Raw genomic sequence first — 24,627 nt, 5'->3', positions numbered from 1 at the left:
CAATGCTAAATTTGTGATCCCTTGATACCTCAGAACATGTCCTACCAACCGAGCCCTTCTTCTAGGCAAGTTGTGCCACAAACTCCTCTTCTCCCCAGTCCTATTCAATACCTCCTAATTAGTTATATGATCTACCCATCTAACCTTCAACATTCTTCTGTAGCACCACATTTCGAAAGCTTCTATTCTCTTCTTGTCCAAACAATTTATCATCCATATTTCACTTCCATACATGGCTACACTCCATACAAATACTTTCAGAAACGACTTCCTGACACTTAAATCTATACTCGATATTAACAAATTTCTCTTCTTCAGAAACGCTTTTCTTGCCATTGTAAGTCTACATTTTATATCCTCTCTACTTCGACCATCATGAGTTATTTTGCTCTCCAAATAGCAAAACTCCTTTAGTACTTTAAGTGTCTCATTTCCTAATCCAATTCCGTCAGCATCACCCAACTTAATTCGACTACATTCCATTATCCTCGTTTTGCTTTTGTTGATGTTCATCTTATACCCTCCTTTCATGACATTGTCCATTCCGTTCCACTGCTCTTCCAAGTCCTTTGCTATCTCTGACAGAATTACTATGTCTTCGGCGAAACTCAAAGTTTTTTATTTCTTCTCCATGGACTTTAATACCTACTCCGAATTTTTCTTTTGTTTCCTTCACTAACAGTACAACATAGAGAATTCAATACAATGAATGATAAAAATATTTATGCAGCTACATCTACTCTGAAGCTTGTTCAGGAGACAAATCATTGAACTAATGTGAACATAGACAGCAAATTTAACTTTTTTAAGATTTGTTTTCCATGTAAGGTGCAAGAATTCATGCAACACACACTACGCCACATAAGATAAAATCCCTCAATAAATATTAATATTTTAATTTAGACAGTAAATCTACATGTGTACTATGTTATGAGACAACAAAGGTCAAGTACAGTCAAGGCGATTTTTCAGCAATGTATCTTCAGGTGGACAGTTATTTACAGTAAACAGTGCTACAAAAACCAACTGCAAATTCAGGTAAAAAGTATATAGTTTCACAATTTGTCTGTGCCAACAGTCAGTGGTAATGCAAAGCCCAAAACAAAGCCTAGTGTTCTGGATTGTGATAAAACTGAAATTGGAACTTTCCATTATCAGCAACGACTGGGAGAAACAGTCTTCATAAGGTTTGACGGTGAAACGCACGAAATATGGAGCTATTGTACGTAGTTCACCAAAAGAATCAGTACATATCAATATTTGGTGGAACAAACAGTATTTACAGAAACAATCTAATGTAGTCACATAAACCTTTGTGAGACAGTATGGATAACAAGCAAACAAATTTCTTGACAGGCATCTCCCACAGTAGTCAACTAGTAGGTTCTAGTATATAAAAATTTAAAAGTCAAAACTGCATTTACAGAACGATCTGATGGTCAACTGCAAATGCATTTTTTCCAGGGTATTCCGTATGTACCATACTTACTCCTAACGCCCACTGAGTTCTTCTTTCTTCTTACCATGGAGAAACAAACATATGAAACACACCAGTATTTTTGAAAGAATAATCTGGTTTTAATCTCTGAGGAAGTTCATTTCAGCATCCACTCCGCTACATAGTGAAAATTCATTCTGGAGTATTATTTATGTAGTCTATATAAGTCATTTCATATATCTGTATCAAATATACATTTGTTTCATGTCACACATAATTTAAAGTAAAATAATGTTTTTATATTACAAAATTATGATTCAAAATTTGTTTATCGTAATTTCCACTTGAGAAAAAGATATGATTTAAACAAAATTAAAAAGAATGTTTACTGTAAAGCACATTCAAAACTGAGACTCCTCTACTACGTGATTGTGACGACACTTATTCAGCTACAGGCATCTGCATCATTTTAGCTATTTTTTTCTTAACAGAACTCGAAAATCATTTAATTTTTAGAGACAACGTTCTTGGGTTTTCTTTTTTAAGGTGATGTCAGTCTGTTTTAGGAAACCCATGTCTGGACACAGCTTTCCTTTCTATAAATACACTCCGGGAAATTGAAATAAGAACACCGTGAATTCATTGTCCCAGGAAGGGGAAACTTTATTCACACATTCCTGGAGTCAGATATATCACATGATCACACTGACAGAACCACAGGCACATAGACACAGGCAACAGAGCATGCACAATGTCGGCCCTAGTACAGTGTATATCCACGTTTCGCAGCAATGCAGGCTGCTATTCTCCCATGGAGACGATCGTAGAGATGCTGGATGTAGTCCTGTGGAACGGCTTGCCATGCCATTTCCACCTGGCGCCTCCGTTGGACCAGCGTCCGTGCTGGACATGCAGACCGCGTGAGACGACGCTTCATCCAGTCGAAACATGCTCAATGGGGGACAGATCCGGAGATCTTGCTGGCCAGGGTAGTTGACTTACACCTTCTAGAGCACGTTGGGTGGCACGGGATACATGCGGACGTGCATTGTCCTGTTGGAACAGCAAGTTCCCTAGCCGGTCTAGGAATGGTAGAACGATGAGTTCGATGACGGTTTGGATGTACTGTGCACTATTCAGTGTCCCCTCGACGATCACCAGAGGTGTACTGCCAGTGTAGGAGATCGCTCCCCACACCATGATGCTGGGTGTTGGCCCTGTGTGCCTCGGTCGTATGCAGTCCTGATTGTGGTGCTCACCTGCACGGCGCCAAACACGCATACGACCATCATTGGCACCAAGGCAGAAGCGACTCTCATCGCTGAAGACGACACGTCTCCATTCGTTCCTCCATTCACGCCTGTCGCGACACCACTGGAGGTAGGCTGCACGATGTTGGGGCGTGAGCGGAAGACGGCCTAATGGCGTGCGGGACCATAGCCCAGCTACATGGAGACGGTTGCGAATGGTCCTCGCCGATACCCCAGGTGCAACAGTGTCCCTAGTTTGCTGGGAAGTGGCGGTGCGGTCCCCTACGGCACTGCGTAGGATCCTACGGTCTTGGAGTGCATCCGTGCGTCGCTGCAGTCCGGTCCCAGGTCGAGGGGGAACGTGCACCTTCCGCCGACCACTGGCGACAACATCGATGTACTGTGGAGACCTCACGCCCCACGTGTTGAGCAATTCGGCGGTCCGTCCACCCGGCCTCCCGCATGCCCACTATACGCCCTCGCTCAAAGTCCATCAACTGCACATACGGTTCACGTCCACACTGTCGCGGCATGCTACCAGTGTTAAAGACTGCGATGGAGCTCCGTATGCCACGGCAAACTGGCTGACACTGACGGCAGTGGTGCACAAATGCTGCGCAGCTAGCACCATTCGACGGCCAACACCGCGGTTCCTGGTGTGTCCGCTGTGCCGTGTGTGTGATCATTGCTTGTACAGCCCTCTCGCAGTGTCCGGAGCAAGTATGGTGGGTCTGACACACCGGTGTCAATGTGTTCTTTTTTCCATTTCCAGGAGTGTATATAAGACATTTATGTAGCTGCATATTTCTGCTTTGAAACTTACCTAATCAGTTTGTCAAGTCTTCTGTTAAATACATATTGGGTGTGTAATTTTCATTGGCATCCCATGAAGTTTTTGTGTTGTGGATAAGGAACGCGGATTTTCTTCTCCCTGAATCCTAACTACGACCGTACCATCACAACCATGATGAACCAGCGTAAAAAATATACATGTTCAAAGTATGGATAAAACTACAATTACAAGTCGATTCACACTTGACAAAAAGAAACTCAGAACGTCAAAACATTCCACAGTGCATTTCAGATGGCATTCACACAAGACGTCAATGGAACAGAGTTTCTCAGCAAGAAAATTTTAATGTTAGTGGTGGCGACCACACTCACTTACCTTATAGTAGTAGATTTTCTGCTTCTGCATCCTCTTAACATGTATTTTATTATTTGACTTTGATTTTGCGTTCCATTACAAATGTTCCATGACAAATTGCATATTTGTTCCGCGAGTTTTCTTCCCCAAAGGAGGCCAGATATCTGAAAGTGAGTAACTGTGCGTGGCAAAAGACAACACCAGCTGCTGGGCAGTAGTTTTGCCTCAAGATCGCTTAGGCAGGAAGCATGAGACGAGCAACCAGTTAAACTGTTCTGAGCACCGCATCCAAACATTCAGTACACGAAGCTGAAGGCTTCAGGCTGTCAACCAGCAGCCACGCAACACGAAAGAAGATTGGTATGTTGTTGCACCTACATCACACTAGCTAGTAACACCAGTTTCGTCCAATGGTGAGATAAAGTGGTATAATTCTCCCAGGATTACAGGTCTGCTGAAATTCAAGGTGTATTATTATTGTCTTTCTGGAATAGCAATAGGTATCGCCCAGTTCGTGCAACTATGAGTGTTTCTGTGTGTATTGGTGGAAAATATGAAATACATTGATTCCAAAAGAAAAACAGTCTTTGTTGCAGGGGAAACAATGTTTTTATTTATACGTTTTGTCCTTCTTGATATCATTAAAAAATCTATAAGAATAAAAAACGGAAAAAAAGTTTTTGTCAAGGTATGGCCCAATCCTGTGGAGCAATACTGGAAAATAAAAGATTTACTAGAGAACTTACTTTAATGTATTACAGAATTTGCATTCATCATATGTGTGAAGACTGGGTGTGTACCTACAAGGCAAAGAATGGTACAAATCAGCTATTCAGAGCTGCTTCTAGTTCCTGACCTGCTATATTGTAGCTAAATGATAAAGGATCTTTCTTTCTATTCATTCGCAGCACGTTACACTTGTCTACATTGAGATTCAACTGCCATTCCCTGCACCATCCGTCAATTCGTTGCAGATCCTCCTGCATTTCAGTACAATTTTCCATTGTTATAACCTCTCGATATACTACAGCATTATCCGCAAAAAGCTTCAGTGAACTACCGATGTTACCCACAAGGTCATTTATATTTATTGTGAATAGCAAAGATCCTACGACACTCCCCTGTGGCAAACCTGAAATCACTCTTACTTCGGAAGACTTCTCTCAATTGAGAATGACATTCTGCGTTCCTTTATCTAGGAACTCTTCAATCCAATCACACAATTGGTCTGATAGTCCATAGGCTCTTACTTCGTTCATTAAACGACTGTAGGGAACTGTGTCAAACGCCTTGCGGAAGTCAAGAAACACGGCATCTAGCTGGGAACCCGTGTCTACGGTCCTCTCAGTCTCGTGGACGAATAGCGCGAGCTGGGTTTCACACGATCGTCTTTTTCGAAACCCATGCTGATTCCTACAGAGTAGATTACTAGTCTCCAGAAAAGTCATTCTACTGGAACATAATATGTGTTCCAAAATTCTACAACTGATCGACGCTAGAGATGTAGGTCTATAGTTCTGCACATCTGCTCGACGTCCCTTCTTGAAAACGGGGATGACCCGTGTCCTTTTCCAATCTTTAGGAACGCTACGCTCTTCTAGAGACCTACGGTACACCGCTGCAAGAAGGGGCCAAGTTCCTTCGCGTACTCTGTAAAATGGAAGTGGTATCCCATCAGGTCCAACGGCCTTTCCTCTTTTCAGCGATTTTAATTGTTTTTCTGTCCCTCTGTGATCTATTTCGATATCTACCACTTTGTCATTTGTGCGCCAATCCAGAGAAGGAACTACAGTGCAGTCTTCCTCTGTGAAACAGCTTTGGAAAAAGACATTTAGTATTTTGGCCCTCTTTAGTCTGTCGTCCTCTGTTTCAGTACCATTTTGGTCACAGACTGTCTGGACATTTTATTTTGATCCGCCTGCCGCTTTGACATAAGACCAAAATTTCTTAGGATTTTCTGCCAAGTCAGTACATTGAACTCGACTTTCGAATTTGTGGAACGCCTCTTGCATAGCCCTCCTCACACTACATTTCGTTTCGTGTAATTTTTGTTTGTCTGCAAGGCTTTGGCTATGTTTATGTTTGCTGTAAAGTTCCCTTTGCTTCCGTAGCAGTTTTCTAACTCGGTTGTTGTACCACGGTGGCTCTTTGAAATCTATTACGATTTTGCTTTGCACATACTCATCTAATGCATATTGTACGATGGTTTTGAACTTTGTCCACTGATCCTCAGCACTATCTGTACTTGAGATAAAACTTTTGTGTTGAGCCGTGAAGTACTCTGAGATCTGCTTTTTGTCACTTTTGCTAAACAGAAAAAATCCTGCCACCATTTCTAATATTTCTATTTATGGCTGAAATCACCGATGCTGTAACCGCTTTACGATCGCTGATTCCCTGTTCTGCGTTAATTGTTGCAAGTAGTTCGGGTCTGTTTGTTACCAGAAGGTCTAATATGCTTTCGCCAAGAGTCGGTTCTCTGTTTAACTGCTGAATGTAGTTTTCAGATAATGCAGTAAAAAAATTCACTGGAGTCTTTGTCCCTGCCACCCATTATAAACGTTTGAGTCTTGCAGTCTATATCTCGTAAATCAAAATCTCCACCCAAAACTATAACATGGTCTGGAAATCTATTCGAAATATTTTCCAAATTTTCCTTCAGGTGTTCTGCCACAACGGCTGCTGAACCAGGGAGCCTATAGAGACATCCAATCACCATGTTTGAGCCTGCTTTAACCGTGACCTTCACCCAAATTGTTTCACATTTCGGATCTCCGTCAACTTCCTTCGATGTTATTGCACTCTTTATCGCTATGAACACGCCTCCTCCTTCACTGTCCAGCCTGTCTCTGCGGTATACATTCCAATCTGAGTTTAGAATTTCATTACTGTTTACATCTGGTTTCAGCCAACTTTCTGTCCCTAGTACTATGTGGGCATTGTGACCGTAAATTAATGAGAGTAGTTCTGGGACCTTTCTGTAGACGCTCCTGCACTTTACTATTACCACATTAATATTTTCATTCCCTGTTGCGTTTTGCCTACTGTTATCTTGTCGCGTCACAGGAGGCGTCTTGTCGGGCCTAGGGAGGGGATTCTTTGACGTAAAAAACCCCCATGTGCACTCCACACATACTCCGCTAACCTTGTAGCTAATTCCTGCGTGTACTGCACGACTGACCTATTCAGGGGGACTCTACATTTCTCCACCTGATAGCGGAGGTCGAGAAATTTGCACCTCAGATCTACGCAGAATCATCTGAGCCTCTGGTTTAAGCCTTCCACTCGGCTCCAAATCAGAGGACCGCGATCGATTCTGGGAACGACACTACAAATAGTTAGCTCAGATTCCACCCTGCAAGTGAGGCTTTCCTCCACCACCAACTCCGCCACCCGCCTGTATGAACTGAGGATGACCTCTGATCCCAGACGGCAGGAGTCATTGGTGCCGATATGAGCAACAATTTGCAGTTGGGTGCACTCAGTGCTCTCTATCGCCGCCGGCAAGGCCTCCTTCACATCTCGAATGAGACCCCCTGGCAAACAGACAGAGTGAACACTGGTCTTAATCGCCGACCTTTCCGATGTTTCCCTAAGGGGATCCATCATCCGCCTAACTTTGGAGCTCCCAATCCTTAATAAACCCCTCCCCCTGTGTGCCTGCTCGGACCTTGCTGAAGGAGAGGCCACATGTCCACTCGCAGGCAGAGTGGGCGATGCCACATGGCCAGCCTCCACATTGACCCTCCGCCTCGTGCGACATGAACGCCGTTGAACCCGCCACTGCCCTTGGGGAGAGGGTGGCCCAACGCGCCTGTTACCCGCGAAGATGTCTCGACAGCAGGGACAGTGGGTGAAGCATGTAACACCTGGGGTGTACCTTGCGACGCACCAGACTCCCCACTGCCGCTACACTCCGAGACAGCACACTCACACACTCTATCCATCCTAAGATATCAACAATTTACTGTAGAGAGCTAAGTAATCAACTTTTAACTAGACTGCTAATTCGCTAAAGGCGGCTGATAGCTGACTAAACTGTGATTACTAGACACTTCTTGTTGAAAACAATGAAAATAAGCACTAACTGTATCTGGACTGTATTCAAAACAAACACGAAATCTATGGAACACTATAACTAGTACTCGAGAATTAAAGCTTCCTAAAAGCAAAAACACACGGAAAAAGAAGCGACAAGTACGAAAACCACAGTTAATACTTAAATTTACGAAGCTTGCTGCACAGGAGATGTGAAGCAGACGGTAGTTACGACGACACTGTTCTTACATGAACAACACAGTGTCAGGGAGGCAGTTTCGAACGTTTTTCTTTCCTTAAATGCTTATTTGCTCTTGTAATACGACAGATTTGGCCTCGTTAGTGTAACTTATTTTGTTGTTGGTATCTTTCTAATAGCCAAGAAGACAAGACAGTGATGCGAAAAACATGCTCTCGTAATGCATTTAATTCCCCTTTAATGCATTTGTGTTGACAGGATATGAAGCTGGAACTCTGAAACCAATGCTTGTTTGCTTACTGGCACTGCTCATTGTTCGTTGCATTTTCAGATTTCAACTTATACATGTGTGTTCTTAGCCAGCCGATAAACGTGTGCAGTGGTGGAAGATGCAAGGCTTGCTATCATATCTTGTGCATCTTGACAAAGTGAAGAAACAGAACAGCATAGAGGTGTACTTCCATGCAAGAGTTCTTGTTCTATCATATTTTTAGTGCAATAGCTCCACTGTAGTTTACACATCTTCTCAGTTTAAAATCTTACATACGATGGGTCATTCAGCGTGCCTCCAATAATAGCAATTTACAGGGTAAAAAAATGTATCATTTTTTTCAGCATGTCCCAGCATTCTGCAATACTATAAATGCAATTAAAGGATATCTGAGTTCTAGAAATTCTTAATGTGGGGTAATGAATGTTATTTTTTTCTTCTGGAATTTTAATTGCTTATATCACTGATCTTGTTGAAATTTAGTTGATTATTTCCAACAAACTACGTGAATGAAAAACCATACTGTGAAGTGTACAGATTGCCACACACACGCCGAGCAGCAGGTAAGCATGATGAAAAGAGTGTTCACTAAAGTTTTCGGCCAAAGAATTCAGAAAGGAAGCAAAGCGTACACACAAGCACACAAACGCACACATTCATGTAATCATAGACAAAAAACTCACGCAAAACATGAGTCGGAATCTTTCTTTTAAGGGGGAGGAAGTATGAACAATAAATAATTATCGGTGAGAGGGATTTAGGGTATGAGATGCTGCACCAACAGTAAGTGCGGTCACGTAACCGTGTGTTGTGTGGGGAGGAGACCGTTGATACAGTGTGTCTTAGATGTTAGAGCATTTGCTATTTGGAATACAATGAAAACCACAGGAATGAATAAAAGTAAACAGCACAAACATAATATATGTATGCAAAGAAAATATTGCTTCAAAGGCTCCACTTATGAAAGAAATGCGATTCCTTTAAACTTTATATTACGACTGGATCGGTTAGTACACCCGTAAATGACGCAAGTTGGCATTTTTGATGAAACAACTACATCTCCACACAATCAACAGATGCTATTTGGGGTTCGACCACAAAAGCCTATAGATAACCCCAACAACCGAAACTGGGCAGGGGCAGATCAGAGAGATGTATCACCATGGTGAATCATGGAGGTATAAATGCGGTGAACCTAACAATGCTTTGGGCTACATAAGATGGCGCACATTGGCTTCATGTCAGTGATGAAATGACAACTCTCTTCTTTTTTTTAACTTCATGCTCCAGCATCTTTCAGCCTTCTTGTTTTCAAGGCCTTCTAAATTCAGAGGAAGTCTATGGTATAAGCCACAGGTTCGTTTGAGGAGTTGCTAGATATCGCGAGAAAACAGGCGTTACTGCGCTGTGCAGCTACAATGATGTAAGACGCTCGTGTTAACATTACAGGAATTTCGTGACTACTGGAGCATTAGTGTGAACATGTGCAGCACTGTGGCATGTTGTTTAGAGGGCAGAAACCAACTTATTGTACTTCGAGGAATTGTTTTATCATATCCTATCTAGATAAAGAATGTAAAATAAGGAATCAGTTCTTGGCATAATATTCATCTCAAAACTAGACAGTACAGCTCAAAGTATCCTAATACATTGCTAGTAACAAAAAATACATATTTCTTGCAAAAATTAAAACAAAACTGTTACTTGTATGCTCCAGAACTAAGGATAATAAGTTACTTCATGACAATTTCAAACTGTATAAAATTTAACAATGTCTTCTGTGAAGCCAAGAAACTGTACAACTGGAAGATCATATTCTATAATATAAATAAGTATGTAGCCCTGTGGGGTGTTATAGAGATAAAACAGTGTGCTGCAAGTCTATAATTTACCAAAGAATGGCGTGCTGTGAATTTACATAATAAGTAACACAAACTATGGAATAATGTCAAGCCTTGTGGAGGTACCAGACAGGTACTGAAACATGTCTAATAATCGAAAAACACTGTGTTACACAGAAGAAAAATTTTTAATTTCTGCTAAAACTTTCAATATATTTGAAATAAATTATTTAATACAATATTACTGACCAAATTTGCCTAGTTAGTCATCCTCAAGTGAACATTTACGTATGTTCGTATGTATACAGCATTAAGAGATATTACATTATGTCATTAAAGAAACAGGACAGCAGAGAATGCTAGCAAGAGTATTTCGTAAACCATAATGAAAAGCATAATTTGGCTTAAAGTGCACATTCGTATGTCGAGAGTTACACTGAAGTATCTGATATTAAGTTTTTTAGAGTGGTTTTCGAGATAGCAATTTTGCTGGAGTACCAGTATTGTATTATCTCATGTTTGGTTCTTTATTATGACATAATGACATATGTGTTGGAAAATGAAAGTGTGACCTTGAAATTGAGTGAATAGTTGAAACTAATCAATAATGTGTTAGAAAACATTCCATTTCAAATAATTGACTGCTTCTATAGAAAGAATCATAAAAGCTAAAGTTCTTTAGAAAACTGACAAAAATAACTCATTAATGTGCAAGGAGACTGGTACTTGATTATGCCTACTAATAACATGGAAATAAAATAAAATCAGAAAACAGAAACTAGGAAAATATTGTAGTCTTCCATTATTCTGTGAATTTATTATAACTCACTTGATAGTTCCCAGCCACAGAAATCCGTTTTCTTTTAATTTGACACGTGAGACGCTGTAAACGAAGAGAAAACGGCAAAATCAGTAAAAGTAAAAGTCGCGCAGAGTGCCATGCACAGATGTCTGAGCATGCAAGGGGACAGCAGTAGCAGTGCGGGCTATGGGTAGGTGCTGCAAGGGAAATGTCGAGTGCTGAAGAGGAAGTGTCATCACAAACTGAAGTCCACATTCACATTTTTTGTAAATATTAAGCGGGGTCGCTACATGCCCACAGTTACATGGTGACGATTCAAAACGAACTGTCACATTTGCTTTGGCTAGTATGTAAATAGAATTTCGCCGAAAATGCAGCGATTTATTTTCGTCTGGCATTTTGACAATTTGTAAGTTTCAGCGAAGTGTGAAGAGTGGCGAATTTTGAGTAAAACCTACACGTTTCTCTCGTTGCCACGTCAAAATTTGCTTCTTTTGACAAAACACACAGGAGTTTACACACATTCTATTTCCATGGAGCTCCCAAAACCTGATTTTGTAAACCGATTTCCCAGTCCCGCTTCTGGGTTGCCAAGTAAACACTTCAAAATCGATCCTGGAAATCCGCTTTTAGTTACCGATTTTCCAATTCTGCAATCGATTTTCGGTCCCATGTAAACGCAAGCAGTTTTGAAACGTGCTTGGGCTGTCAGATTTCGTCCTGTTTTTAAAAAAATTCGGTTAATACCGATGGATTGGCTTTTTTTTACAATGAAGGGTAAGTTGAAATATTAGACTGAAGCTTTTTACACCTCGTCTACCTGAAGAGAAATATCGATTGCGTTGACTAAATCAGAAACTGTAACAGCTGCTTCTGAAATGCCATATTTAACTGGTCTAGCAAACCTGCTTCAGATCTTAATATGTAAACATGACAACAAAAAAGGTTTTCGAAGTTCGGTTCTCGTCTTTCGGAAGATATGTCGCTTGTAAACTTAGCGACAGTCTCAGCTCAATTGATACATTGTGCAGATGCAATTGCGAAAGAATTCTGAAACAGTGGTTTATTAAATCTATTAAAGTAGTATCTGATGGTTCAAATGGCTCTGAGCACTATGGGACTTAACATCTGTCGTCATCAGTCCCCTAGAACTTAGAACTACTTAAACCTAACTAACCTAAGGACATCACACACATCCATGCCCGAGGCAGGATTCGAACCTGCGACCGTAGCAGTCGCGCGGCTCCCGACTGAGCGCCTAGAACCGCTAGACCACCGCGGCCGGCTGAGTATCTGAGGAAAAATAAAACCAGTAACTTATGAAAACGCATATCCGTGGTACAAAATAAACGTTTAATGTCTTCACTTACGTTGTTTCAAAACCCATAGCGTTTCTCGTTTCACCAGCTATCGATGGCTCTTAAAAATTACATTCTGTCAATGAAAAAGTCTGTAGTTAGTGGAATAACACGGTAGATAATGAAATTTTGCATAATAAACATATGGCAAAAAACTCTCCACTTTGCACGTTATAATTTGCCAAAATCTAATTTCGATATCTCAAACAGTTTATGAAATATGATGAATGTTGTGGATATTTTACTCTAGCATTACCGCTGGCGGGGCGTGATCGGAAATGAGTGTGCTACGTCTAATCAATTTTCTCGAGATTTGTGACAGATCGGGAACTCCAGCCAAGACTGAAAACAATGCAATATGTTAACTAAATTTCACAAGCTGCAACATGTTGTGTAAACTCAAAATCATACGGATTTTTCATTCCAAACTTTTTCGAAGTGCGCACTGTATCTTACGGGGTAAACCCAAAATCATACCGATTTTTCATTCCAAACTTTTTCGAAGTGCCCACTGTATCTTACTACCATGTAAATATCACAGTAACTATGACCATTAACGAAATGATGGGTACATCGTAATGAACCTGGCATATAAAGCTACAAGTAAATCAAAAATGTTTTTTTTTTTTTTTTTTTTTTTTACGGAATAGTTTCTGCAAAATGGTTTGAGAAAGATTGCAGGGAGTGCACCTCGATTCTGTTATCGCCGACAACCAGAAAGGTGCAAACACTTGTCAGCCTCCCCATCCAAGCAAACGAATGAACTCGCGCAGCGCCTTGGACGAGAACTGGTCACTACACATCGGCCACTTTATCTCCTGCGGACTCTAAAGCCCCTATTACACGATGTTCCTGAACTGTAAACTGTATACCTCTGTCCCAGCGCACCAAGTGTGCATATTTGTAACTACATCCTGGTTCATGTCGAGCAGTAACACCTCTACGCGGGATACACATGGCGCACAAGCGCAGTAGATGGTTATAACGCGCTACACGCAAACAGAGCTGTCTGATCTCTTAAAAAGACGTTCGCTCTACCGGGCGAAACACAAGGGCGAATGCGTGGTATATTGGAACGTTATGCGCTCAAATTATTTCTGTGAGATAAACTTTCCTATTTCATAAGAAATTCTTTTTTATCATTATTTATTAAGTAATTCTTATTATCATACATAGGTTACTACTGTTCTCAATTACATATTCAAAGATTAGTTTTATATTACGACACATGGTTACACAGGTGTTGTTGGTGTTGTGGTCTTCAGTCCAGAGACTGGTTTGATGCAGCTCTCCATGCTACTCTATCCTGTGCAAGCTTCTTCATCTCCCAGTACCTACTGCAACCTACATCCTTCCAAATCTGTTTAGTGTACTCATCTCTTGGTATTCCTCTACGATTTTTACCCTCCATGCTGCCCTCCAATACTAAATTGGTGATCCCTTGATGTCTCAGAATATGTCCTGGCAACCGATCCCTTCTTCTAGTCAAGTTGTGCCACAAATTTCTCTACTCCCCAATTCTATTCAATACTTCCTCATTAGTTATGTGATCCACCCATCTAATCTTCGGCATCCTTGTGTAGCACTACATTTCAAACGCTTCTATTCTCTTATTGTCTAAACCATTTATCGTCCACGATTCACTTCCATATATGGCTACACTCCATACAAATCCAACGTTTAAATCTATACTCAATGTTAACAAATATCTCTTTTTCAGAAACCCTTTCCTTGTCATTGCCAATCTACATGTTATATCCTCTCTATTCGACCATCATCAGTTATTTTGGTCCCCAAATACCAAATTCATTTACTACCTTAAGTGTCTCATTACGTAATCTAATTTCCTCAGCATCACCCAATTTAATTCGACTACATTCCATTATCCTCATTTTGCTTTTATTGATATTCGTCTTATATCCTCCTTTCAAGACACTGTCCATTCCATTCAGCTGCTCTTACAGGCCCTTTGCTGTCTCTGACAGAATTACAATGTCATCAGCGAACCTCAAAGTTTTTATATCTTCTCCATGGATTTGAATTCCTACTCCGAATTTTTCTTTTGTTACCTTTACTGCTTGCTCAATATACAGATTGAATAACATTAGGGAGAGGCTACAACCCAGTCTCACCCCCTTCCCAACCACTGCTTCCCTTTCATGCCCCTCGACTCTTATAACTGCCATCTGCTTTCTGTACAAATTGTAAATAGCCTTTCGCTCCCTGTATTTGAACCTTGCCTTCTTCATAATCTGAAAGAGAGTATTCCAGTCAACGTTGTCAAAAGCTTTCTCTAAGTCTACAAATGCAAGAAGCGTAGGTTTGCGTTTCCTTAATCTATTTTCTAAGATATGTCGTCGGGTCAGTATTGCCTCAAGTGTTCCAACATTTCTACAGAATCCAAACTAATCTTCCCCAAGGTCGGCTTCTACCAGTTTTTCCATTTGTCTGTAAAGAATTCGTTTTAGTATTTTGCAGCTGTGACTTATTAAACTGATAGTTCGGTAATTTTTACATCTGTCTTTCTTTGGGATTGGAATTTCTATATTCTTCATGAAGTCTGAGGGTATTTAGCCTGTCTCATACATCTTGCTCAGCAGATGGTACTGGGCTATCAGTAGTTCTAATGGAATGTTGTCTACTCCAGGGGCCTTGTTGCGACTTAGGCCTTTCAGTGCTCTGTCAAACTCTTCACACAGTATCATATCTCACATTTCATATCCATCTACATCCACTTCCATTCCCACAATATTGTCCTCAAAACATCGCCCTTGTATAGACCCTCTATATACTCCTTCCACCTATCCGCTTTCCCTTCCTTGCTTAGAACTGGGTTTCCATGTGAGCTCTTGATATTCATGCAAGTGGTGCTCTTTTCGCCAAAGGTCTCTTTAATTTTCCTGTAGGCAGTATCTATCTTACCCCTAGTGATATATGCCCCTACATCCTTACATTTGTCCTCTAACCATCCCTGCTTAGCCATTTTGCACTTCCTGTCGATCTCATTTTTGAGACATTTGTATTCCTTTTTGCCAGCTTCATTTACTGCATTTTTGTATTTTCTCCTTTCATCAATTAACTTCAGTATCTCTTCTGTTACCCAAGGATTTCTAATGCTCTCTCTGAAACTCCCTACAACCTCTGGTTCTTTCAGCTTATCCAGGTCCCATCTCCTTAAATTCCCACCTTTTTGCACTTTCTTTAGTTTGAATCTACAATTCATAATCAATAGATTGTGGTCAGAGTCCACATCTGCCCCTGGAAATGTATTACAATTTAAAACCTGGTTCCTAAATCTCTGACTTACCATTATATAATCTATCTGATACCTTCTAGTATCTCCAGGATTCTTCCATGTATACAGCCTTCTTTTATGATTCTTGAACCAAGTGTTAACTATGATTAAGTTATGCTCTGTTCAAAATTCTAGCAGACAGCTTCCTCTTTCATTTCTTACCCCCAATCCATATTCACCTGTTATGTTTCTTCTCTTCCTTTTCCTACCCTCGAATTCCAGTCACCCATGACTATTAAATTTTCCTCTCCCTTCACTATCTGAATAATTTCTTTTATTTCACCATACATTTCTTCAATTTCTTCGTCATCTGCAGAGCTAGTTGGCATATAAACTTGTACTACTGTAGTAGGCGTGGGCTTCATGTCTATCTTGGCCACTATAATACGTTCACTATGATGTTTGTAGTAGTTTACCTGCACTCCTATTATTTTACCTGCCACCGAACTTCACTAATTCCCACTATATCCAACTTTAACCTATCCATTTCCATTTTTAAATTTTCTAACCTACCTAAGGGATCTGACAGTCCATGCTCTGACCTGTAGAATGCCAGTTTTCTTTCTCCTGGTAACAACGTCCTCCTGAGTAGTCCCTGCCCAGAGATCCGAATAGGGGACTATTTTACCTGCGGAATATTTTACCGAAGAGGACGCCATCATCATTAAACCATACAGTAAATCTGCATGCCCTCGAGAAAAATTATGCCTGTAGTTTCCCCTTGCTTTCAGCCATTCGTAGTACCAGCTCAGCAAGGCCGTTTTGGTTATTGTTACAGGGCCAGATCAGTCAATCATCCAGACTGTTGCCCCTGCAACTACTGAAAAGGCTACTGCCACTCTTCAGGAACCACACGTTTGGCTGGCCTCTCAACACCTACGGTGCAGCCATCTGTATCGTTGAGGCACGCAAGCCTCCACACCAATGGCAAGGTACATGGTTTCTTGGGGTAAGGGGGGAGGGTATGTGTATCAAAATTTACATTTATCGTTTTGCACATGGAGGACCCACATGTCTTTGGAGCTATTGCCCTGGCGTGACAATAAATCTCCGGACTGGGGCAGAACGAAAAGCCTGAAGCTGTTGGGTTCAACCCCGACCGAAAAGAAGGGTCAATTGCAGGGGAATATATTCACCGTTTTTGAAAAAACTAAGGCCCAAAGTCCTCAAGAATTTCGGTTCGTGAGGATGGACATGGCCTGTTTCGAGAAGCTGCTGTCTGCAATAGAATATGGAATTAGCAAGTGTGACACAGTCATGATGGAGGCTACCTCACCTACTCGAAAGTAAGTATTAGGTCATATGTTTATACGTTTTGTGATTATACCAGCCTAGGTCACTGATAAAATTCCGTTAAATGCCCTGATATGTTGCAAGCTGGTAGTAACGTTATGTTTCCTGGCGACTGGGGTATCTTTCAAGAGTCTGACTTTTAGCCACAGAATCGCACAGCCCACCATTTCAGAAGTTGGTGCGGATGTACACACCGTAATTTGCAACACTTTAAAAGACAAGGTGCATTTGGATTATTTTTCCATGTTTGGAATATATATGTCCCAGTCACAGTTTCGCAGCTTTCGTCTGTTGCACTGGACGAAACTGCACGGAATCTCTCGCCTTCACTGCCAATTTCTCTTTTCTGGCATGCTGAAATAAAGCAAGAGATGCAATCAAATATGACATGAAGTTTTGTAAGTTAAGGTAAGGATAAAAATCGAAAATTACCATGTAACATTATATGCATATTCCTCTTTGTCCCATTTCTTTTACAAAGCAATCAATAGAATAAATGCTCTACAAACAGCTAGTATAAAAGGAAGTGTACCGGCCACAAAAAAATTTGCATTTGTAAAAACTACCTACTGAGAAAAATGTAGAAAATCCCCAACATGAAAATCTGAAAGTAGCCACTAGCCACTTAATGATAACCAAAGAACAAGCAGAAAGCAATGTGGTACCCCCTTCTGTGCACGCACGAGTTATCGCTGCCTAGTGGCATGCGTAGATTGACAGCAGTTTAGAACCAGTCTCTATTCTAGCGTGCGGATAATGTGTCTCCTTATTTTCGTAGTTTGACCCATTCTACTGCTAGATGGCTGTCGCGCTAGACCAGAACCATTCGCTATGGATCGTCGCGTAATACCTCTTCAGACACCGCTCGCGTGGTGACTGCCCTCACTGTGCCTCAGACTGCGCTACGCATGAGCGAATCTGGCAGCTTGGGGTGCCACAAACATTTTACTGGTTAGTATCTGGCTGCTTGTTGCTACTGTTCATACAGTCAACAGCCGCACTTCTTGTCAGGAGTGGGAGATGACACTGCACATGCGTGAGCATAACTTCAGCTTTACACAAGCGCGTGAGACAGTTGGCAACTGCTCAAACGAAACTTATGTGTGCAAAACTATGATGGCATTCTGACAGTCATATGATTCGTATATTCAAAATCAGTTTCTCACTGTGCCCCAGTATGTTCTACTTGTCTCATTTCCAAAATATTTTGTGCATGCCCTTTTATTCCCTTACTTTTGTGATTGCATACGAGGAAGAGGCATTGTTTGGACACTGAGACGTTTCCTGAATATTTTGCAACATAGTGTTATTTAGTTTGCAGGTACTGTAATTGGCATTAGGTCCCATAATCACACAATTCTTAACATATATACGCCTGTAGGTCTGATTTGGATGTGACAATTTCTGTAGTGCAGTTTTGAAATGTCTGAAAACCATCAATATCTGTTGCTGTAGAATGTTGCGACACATTCAAACAGGGGTAAGCTATGAGCCTCGACAATGCGATGACAGTCTATGTGTGCAGTATACTGTGGTATCTGTAAAGTGGTAGCTGTTAGAGGTGGGCTATACAATATACTTTGGAGTATCAATTACCATGGTCACAATTATTTTTTATATCAGCCATTTTAACCATTATTAATAACTGTCAGCTATTCTACACTAACAAGTTATCCAGGGAAATAACTAGGTGGAATCCATCAATTTTGTTTGTTAATAAGTGCGAGTAGTGCGAAGTGACAGGAATGTCACATGAATCATGCCACAACCATATCATATTAACTGTCCAATGCATGTCAATTGATGTTTGAACCATTATTGGTGTTTAACGTTATATGTATGTAGGCGATCGGTCGCTATTAGAAATATTATCCTCACACCTGCAACAGAAAGTAAAGGGTACTTTACTACAGCACTGTTAAAGGAATTGTTAATAACGCGCTTTTTCAACTATGAACTAATATGTAAGCTGAATACTATATGTAAAATTCGAAGCTTAATATTTGGTGCTGTTCACGTAATGGAATAAGTGAAGGGCCTTGTAATACAAAATAAAAATATACGAAAGATTCGTTTACTCCTGTGCAAGATAATCCATTTGAGGGAAGTTTTATGTGAGATCTGGAAAACTACTCTATTTCGTCAGCTACTGAGAGGGCCTTTTCTCCAAGTCTTCAGTATGCTGTCTGTATCTTACATTTGGCATTATTGTATGTAGGGTTCAACTGGATGGATAGTTGTGTTAACCTTGTGTGGGTAACACATTTAAACGCCTCAAATATCATTACTATACCTTTCTACTCTGTTGATCTAATTCTTCTTTGGATATCCAAATTGTGAGATTCATAATTAATAGAATTGGTTTGGAGAATACCTATTTACAGTAAATTTTTAGAAATTTCTCAGTAACAAATATTTTACCTGTCGATTCCATGTCTTGACTTTTTTTAACTTAAATGTGATGATATTGTGCACATTCTGCCAAATATATTAGGCAATAATATGCACCCTTTCCAATCTACTTCATCTGTCAATGTCACATTCTGCTTTGACTCTTTTCTTTCTTATCACAAATTTAATATCATGACAGTTAACTGTCTAAATATAATATAGGCTACTTCAAGAATGAGGCAGATGACCACTCGAAATGAAGGGCTAAGCTTTGTATATAAAAAAATCTCAACAAGGTGATGAGTGCAGCCAGCAGAAAGTTTTTCAGTGTTACCTCACATAATAGAAAATGAACTGACTTGAGCTCTTTGAAAACAAAAATGCATATATTATTCACATATGTTCATATAGTATGCACAAGTACTAGCAGACCCTAATTTAAGTAAATCTATACTTTTATTTAAATACTGTTAACAAATGTCTGATGTGATTATTACTCTAAATACCTGTATTCATTCCAAATATTCCTCCATAAAATGCGTAATTCGACATATGCATGTCTGAAGTGTAAGTATTACATTGTACAATTTTCCTGTATAAAAGTGTAGAAAAGTGTAGAAAATGTTTCCAAGTCAATGGGCAAAGACAACAAAGCATTAGGGATATTGTATGCTTTGAGCAGATGGTCAAATATTTTCCACTTCAGGTCACCTACAATGCTCAGATACTTCAGTAAGTGCAAAATCTTTAAAAAATATTAACATGTTGCATACTCTTTACAATACTTCATAACTTTATGTACTATGTATGAGATAAAACACTGTGAGTGTTTTTCCTCAGAGTAGTGCCAGAAACTATTAACCACACTTTTGGAGAAGGTTGTAGATATGCCACATCTTCTACTACTGCTGCCATGGGTTTCCTACACTGCCCAAAATTAACACAATATGGTCTTACAAAGTTACAATACAGCTGTGTGATTTATGGCCAGCAGTTATTTCCATAGCAGTACGAAAATACTTGTTCATTTCAATAACTACCCATTCTGCTAGTATCACTGGCTTGTATGACCTGTAACTGGAGTCCAAAATGCAGTAAGCAGCTTCTAGGTTACCAGTAGTGGTAGCCCCTTACTTCCCAGAAAACAAGAATTCTGAGTAAATACAATAATTGCCACAGCAAAATACCGACGTCTGACAGTAATTTTCGTAGTCGCTCGAATTTCTTATGGTCACTATTGGCACCATCCAACGAAACTAAGGTGACAAACAGTATGGTGCCCCAGGCGAATAGCTGTACATGTGAAATGTCATTACAGTCACTCCCATTACTCGATGTTAAATCTTGAGCTCTCTGGGGACGCCATTTGCGACATTACGCCACACAGGACCTAGGGCTATCACAAGATGGCACACTTAGCGAGTCGTCCTTTTTTAGACTTTTAAAAATGACTGAAATGTATTTGGGTTATTTTCGGATTCCGTACACGTTCTGTATGTATTTGCACTCTGGTCAAACAGCAGCTTGCATAGATTTTATGACTGTCAGCTTGTGTATGAGCTTTTATCTGACAATGGTGTTCAGGTTCTGTGGATATTGTGAACATGATAAACATGTACACTTTCAGTGATTTATTATAACATTTCACATTGGCACACTTTACCACATCTTAGCACACACAGAGTCAAATGGACGGAATGGAACTGAAAAGAACAGTGTGTAGTAACAAAGAAGTAAAAACAGTCAAAGATAATACACACATATCTCGCCACACATCAATATCATTTAAACAGGTTTGGCCAGCTAAAACACCCCCACTTCAAAATATTTAAATGATTTTCTTAAAAAATACCTAGACCCACACTGTTCAGAATATCATAATGTTTTCCTTTTCTCAATCCTTTTAGTTATTATTTCTTCAGGCATATCAGTTGTTTGTAAGTAAAGAGTTTTTACAACTTTATTGGACATATTTTCCCTTATATAATGATGTTGAACACCAATGTGGTTCGACCTTCTATGTTTTGAAGGAACAGCAGACAAATACAGGGCACTCTGATTATAATTAAACAATGTGACACACTTATTACAACTTATCAGTGCATGTAACAAGTTCCTTAAATAAATGGCCTGCTGACAAGCTGCAGAAAGAACCATATACTCAGCCTATGTGCTAGAAAGAGCAACAGTCTTTTTCTTAGCGCTCTTCCATGACTCAACAGAACCATGTACCTTAAAAATAAAACTAGTGTATGATTTTCTGTCTAAAGAGCAATTTGCCCAGTCTGCATCTACATAACCACATAATTCTAAACCTCCTTTCCCAATCTTTACAACATAATTCTTAGTTTTCTTCAGATATTTCAAATTTTGCTTTGCCCATATACAATGTTTCTCAGTATGAGAATTATTGAAATGGATTAAGTAGCTCACAATGAAGAGATATCAGGTCTTGTAAGAACTGGTAAATACATTAAGCTGCCTGTTAGGACATTGTAAGGTATATCATTATTTTTAGTTTCGTTTTCATTTAGAAAATCAAGTTCAGTTTCAGTAGGAGTCTTTACAGTTTTACAGTCTGTCATACTGAACCTTTTCAATAACTGATCAGTATAGTTCTCCTGACTTAAAACTAACACTCCATTAACATTATAATATCTGATTTCCATCTCCAAACAATTTTAGCCAGTCCTAAATCCTTTACTTCGAACTGTAAACTTATCTTATTTTTCGAAAATTTAGTCTCACTTGACATTTGAAAAAAATATAAAAATATAAAAGTCATCAACATATAAAGCTATCATAGTAACTATGCCTTTATATTTTGCAATCAAGCAACGTTCTAAATCAGAGCTCTTGTAACCTATACAGCTTAAGACATCATTTATCCTTTGATTCCACACTTTAGCTGATTGCTTTAAACCATACATATCCCTTTTTAACTTTCAAAACTTTTCTTTTATCATTACAATTTAATCCTTCATGCTGTTGTAGGAAAATATCCTCTTTCAGAACACCATTTAAAAAAGCAGTCTTAACATCAAGATGAGTACCATTTGAAACTAGTTCAATAGATATAGCCATTAGAAGCCTAAGTGTTGAACACCTTACCACAGGAGAAAAGGTCTCATCATAATCAACTCCAGGTTTCTGAGTGAATCCTCTTGCCATTAGTCCAGCACGATGGTGCACTTCACCTTCATTGTTGACTTTTTTCTTGAACAACAACTTACACTGGAGAACACTTGCACTTTCTGGGAGATATACCACTTCCCAAGCATCGTTGTCTTCAAAAACTTGAATCTCTTCATTCATAGCACGTTTCCGTTCTTCTGCATCAGGTCTGGTAAGGGCCTCCTTCAAAGTTGTTGAGCCTGCAAGTTGATCTGAAGTTCTGGCAGAAAAATAAGTCTCATAATTATCAAATCGTCTATTTGGTTTGAACTGCCTTTGTGATCTTCTTATTTTTTTACTTCATCTTTTTGCATAACATTTATTATCATCAGTTTCTTTCTCTGGTGCAACTGCTTCTTTTGAGACATCATGTGAGTCCTCTCTTAATACAGTATCAGACTTCTCATTTTCCACATCAGCCCCCACTGAAGTGATGCATCATGATTCTTTATTTCATTTTGCTGCATCACTAATATTTTCCATCATTTCATATCTTGTCTTATCACTATATCATTCATTTCAGGGTCATAAAGTCTATAGTCTTTTGTAGTATTGCTATATCACACTATGATTATTTCTTTTGCCATTTATCCCATTTTGTTCTCTTGACTTTAGCATTATGCATCATGACCTCGCTTCCAATTATTCTGAGATGAATAATGTTGGGTTTCTTGCCAGTCCATAGTTGATAAGGTGTTTTATTCCCTAAATTTGAACTCACTGACCTATTTTGCAATTATACTGCACTATTAACAGCTTCAGCCCAAAATCTTTTATCAACTTTACCATCAAATAGTTAAGATGTTGCCTTGTATACAACAGTTCTATTCAATCTTTCTGCCAAACTGTTTTGTTCTGGTGTATAGCTGTTGGATAACTGATGTACAGTACCACGTTTTTTTCAACAAACCATCAAAATTAACACAGCAGAATTCTTTTCCATTATCTATTCTTACTGTTTTGATTTTCCTTTCTTGTTGATTGTCCACAATTATCTGAAATTCTTGAAATGTTTCTAAAGTTTCATTATTTTACTTTAGAAATTACACAACTCCCATTTGGGTGTAATCATCTTCCAAACTGAGCAAATACTTTGCAGCACATAACTTACAATGGTCGACACATGTCTGCATGTACTACTTCAATGTGGAAAAGGCTGTCTTGTTTGCTTGCCTTCGTTGCCTACTACATAATTTTGCTTGCTCATGTTACTGTTAATGTCTTTACATACAATTCCTTCAATAATAACATCCTTTGCATTTAGGTGACCTAACCTTCTATGTCAATCAGTTGCTGTAATCATTCCCAAAAAATGACTTCTTCTGTCAATGTTTAGGTTGTACACACCATTAATCAAATCCGTCATTGCAACTAGTTCATTATGCTTGTTATAAATATTGCAATGATCACTATTAAAGTCAACAAAATTTCCTTGTTCAATCAACATGCTCACAGAGAGCAAGTTTGTAGTTAGTTCTGGAGCAAAAGCAACATTTTTTATCAAACGAGTTCATTCTGACTACTGCTGTTAAATAAACTTCTCCAGAGCACAACACTGGGATTTCTGTCTGATATGCACCCATCATTTTATACATGTTAACATCATTCACTTTGTTTTTCATACATTCTTCACTTCCTGTGAAATGCACGCTAGCACCTGAATCAACATACCAGTCGCTTCTGTCAAAAGAGCCACTTATAAACATTGCCTTGAAAACATTTGAAGTTTTGTTTTGTCTTGTTTTGTTGTCACTGTTAGGGCACTTACTTTTAAAATGTCCTGGTTTCTTGTATTTATTGCAAACAATGTTCTTCCAGTTTTGATTTCCCACTGTATTTCAATTTTGGTGAAAAAACTTTGGTTTACTTTGCCAACTTTTGACCCTAAAAGCACTACCAGTCGTGGTGACCTCTTCTTCCAGGTCAAGAAGCTTACTTTTGATTGGATCCATTGTGATTGCAATTTGTGAATGCTCACTTGCCATTATCATGGGAGAATATTTTCCTGGAAATCCTGCTAGCAATAACGAACGAATCCATTTATCATTAATAGCAAAAGCTGTGCCATGTAATTTCTGACCATTATCTACTATCTGGTTCACATAGCTCATCATTGAACCACATTTTTCT

Source organism: Schistocerca gregaria, chromosome 2, assembly GCF_023897955.1.
Source record: "Schistocerca gregaria isolate iqSchGreg1 chromosome 2, iqSchGreg1.2, whole genome shotgun sequence".
Classification (NCBI taxonomy): domain Eukaryota; kingdom Metazoa; phylum Arthropoda; class Insecta; order Orthoptera; family Acrididae; genus Schistocerca; species Schistocerca gregaria.
This window is presented reverse-complemented; position numbering follows the sequence as displayed.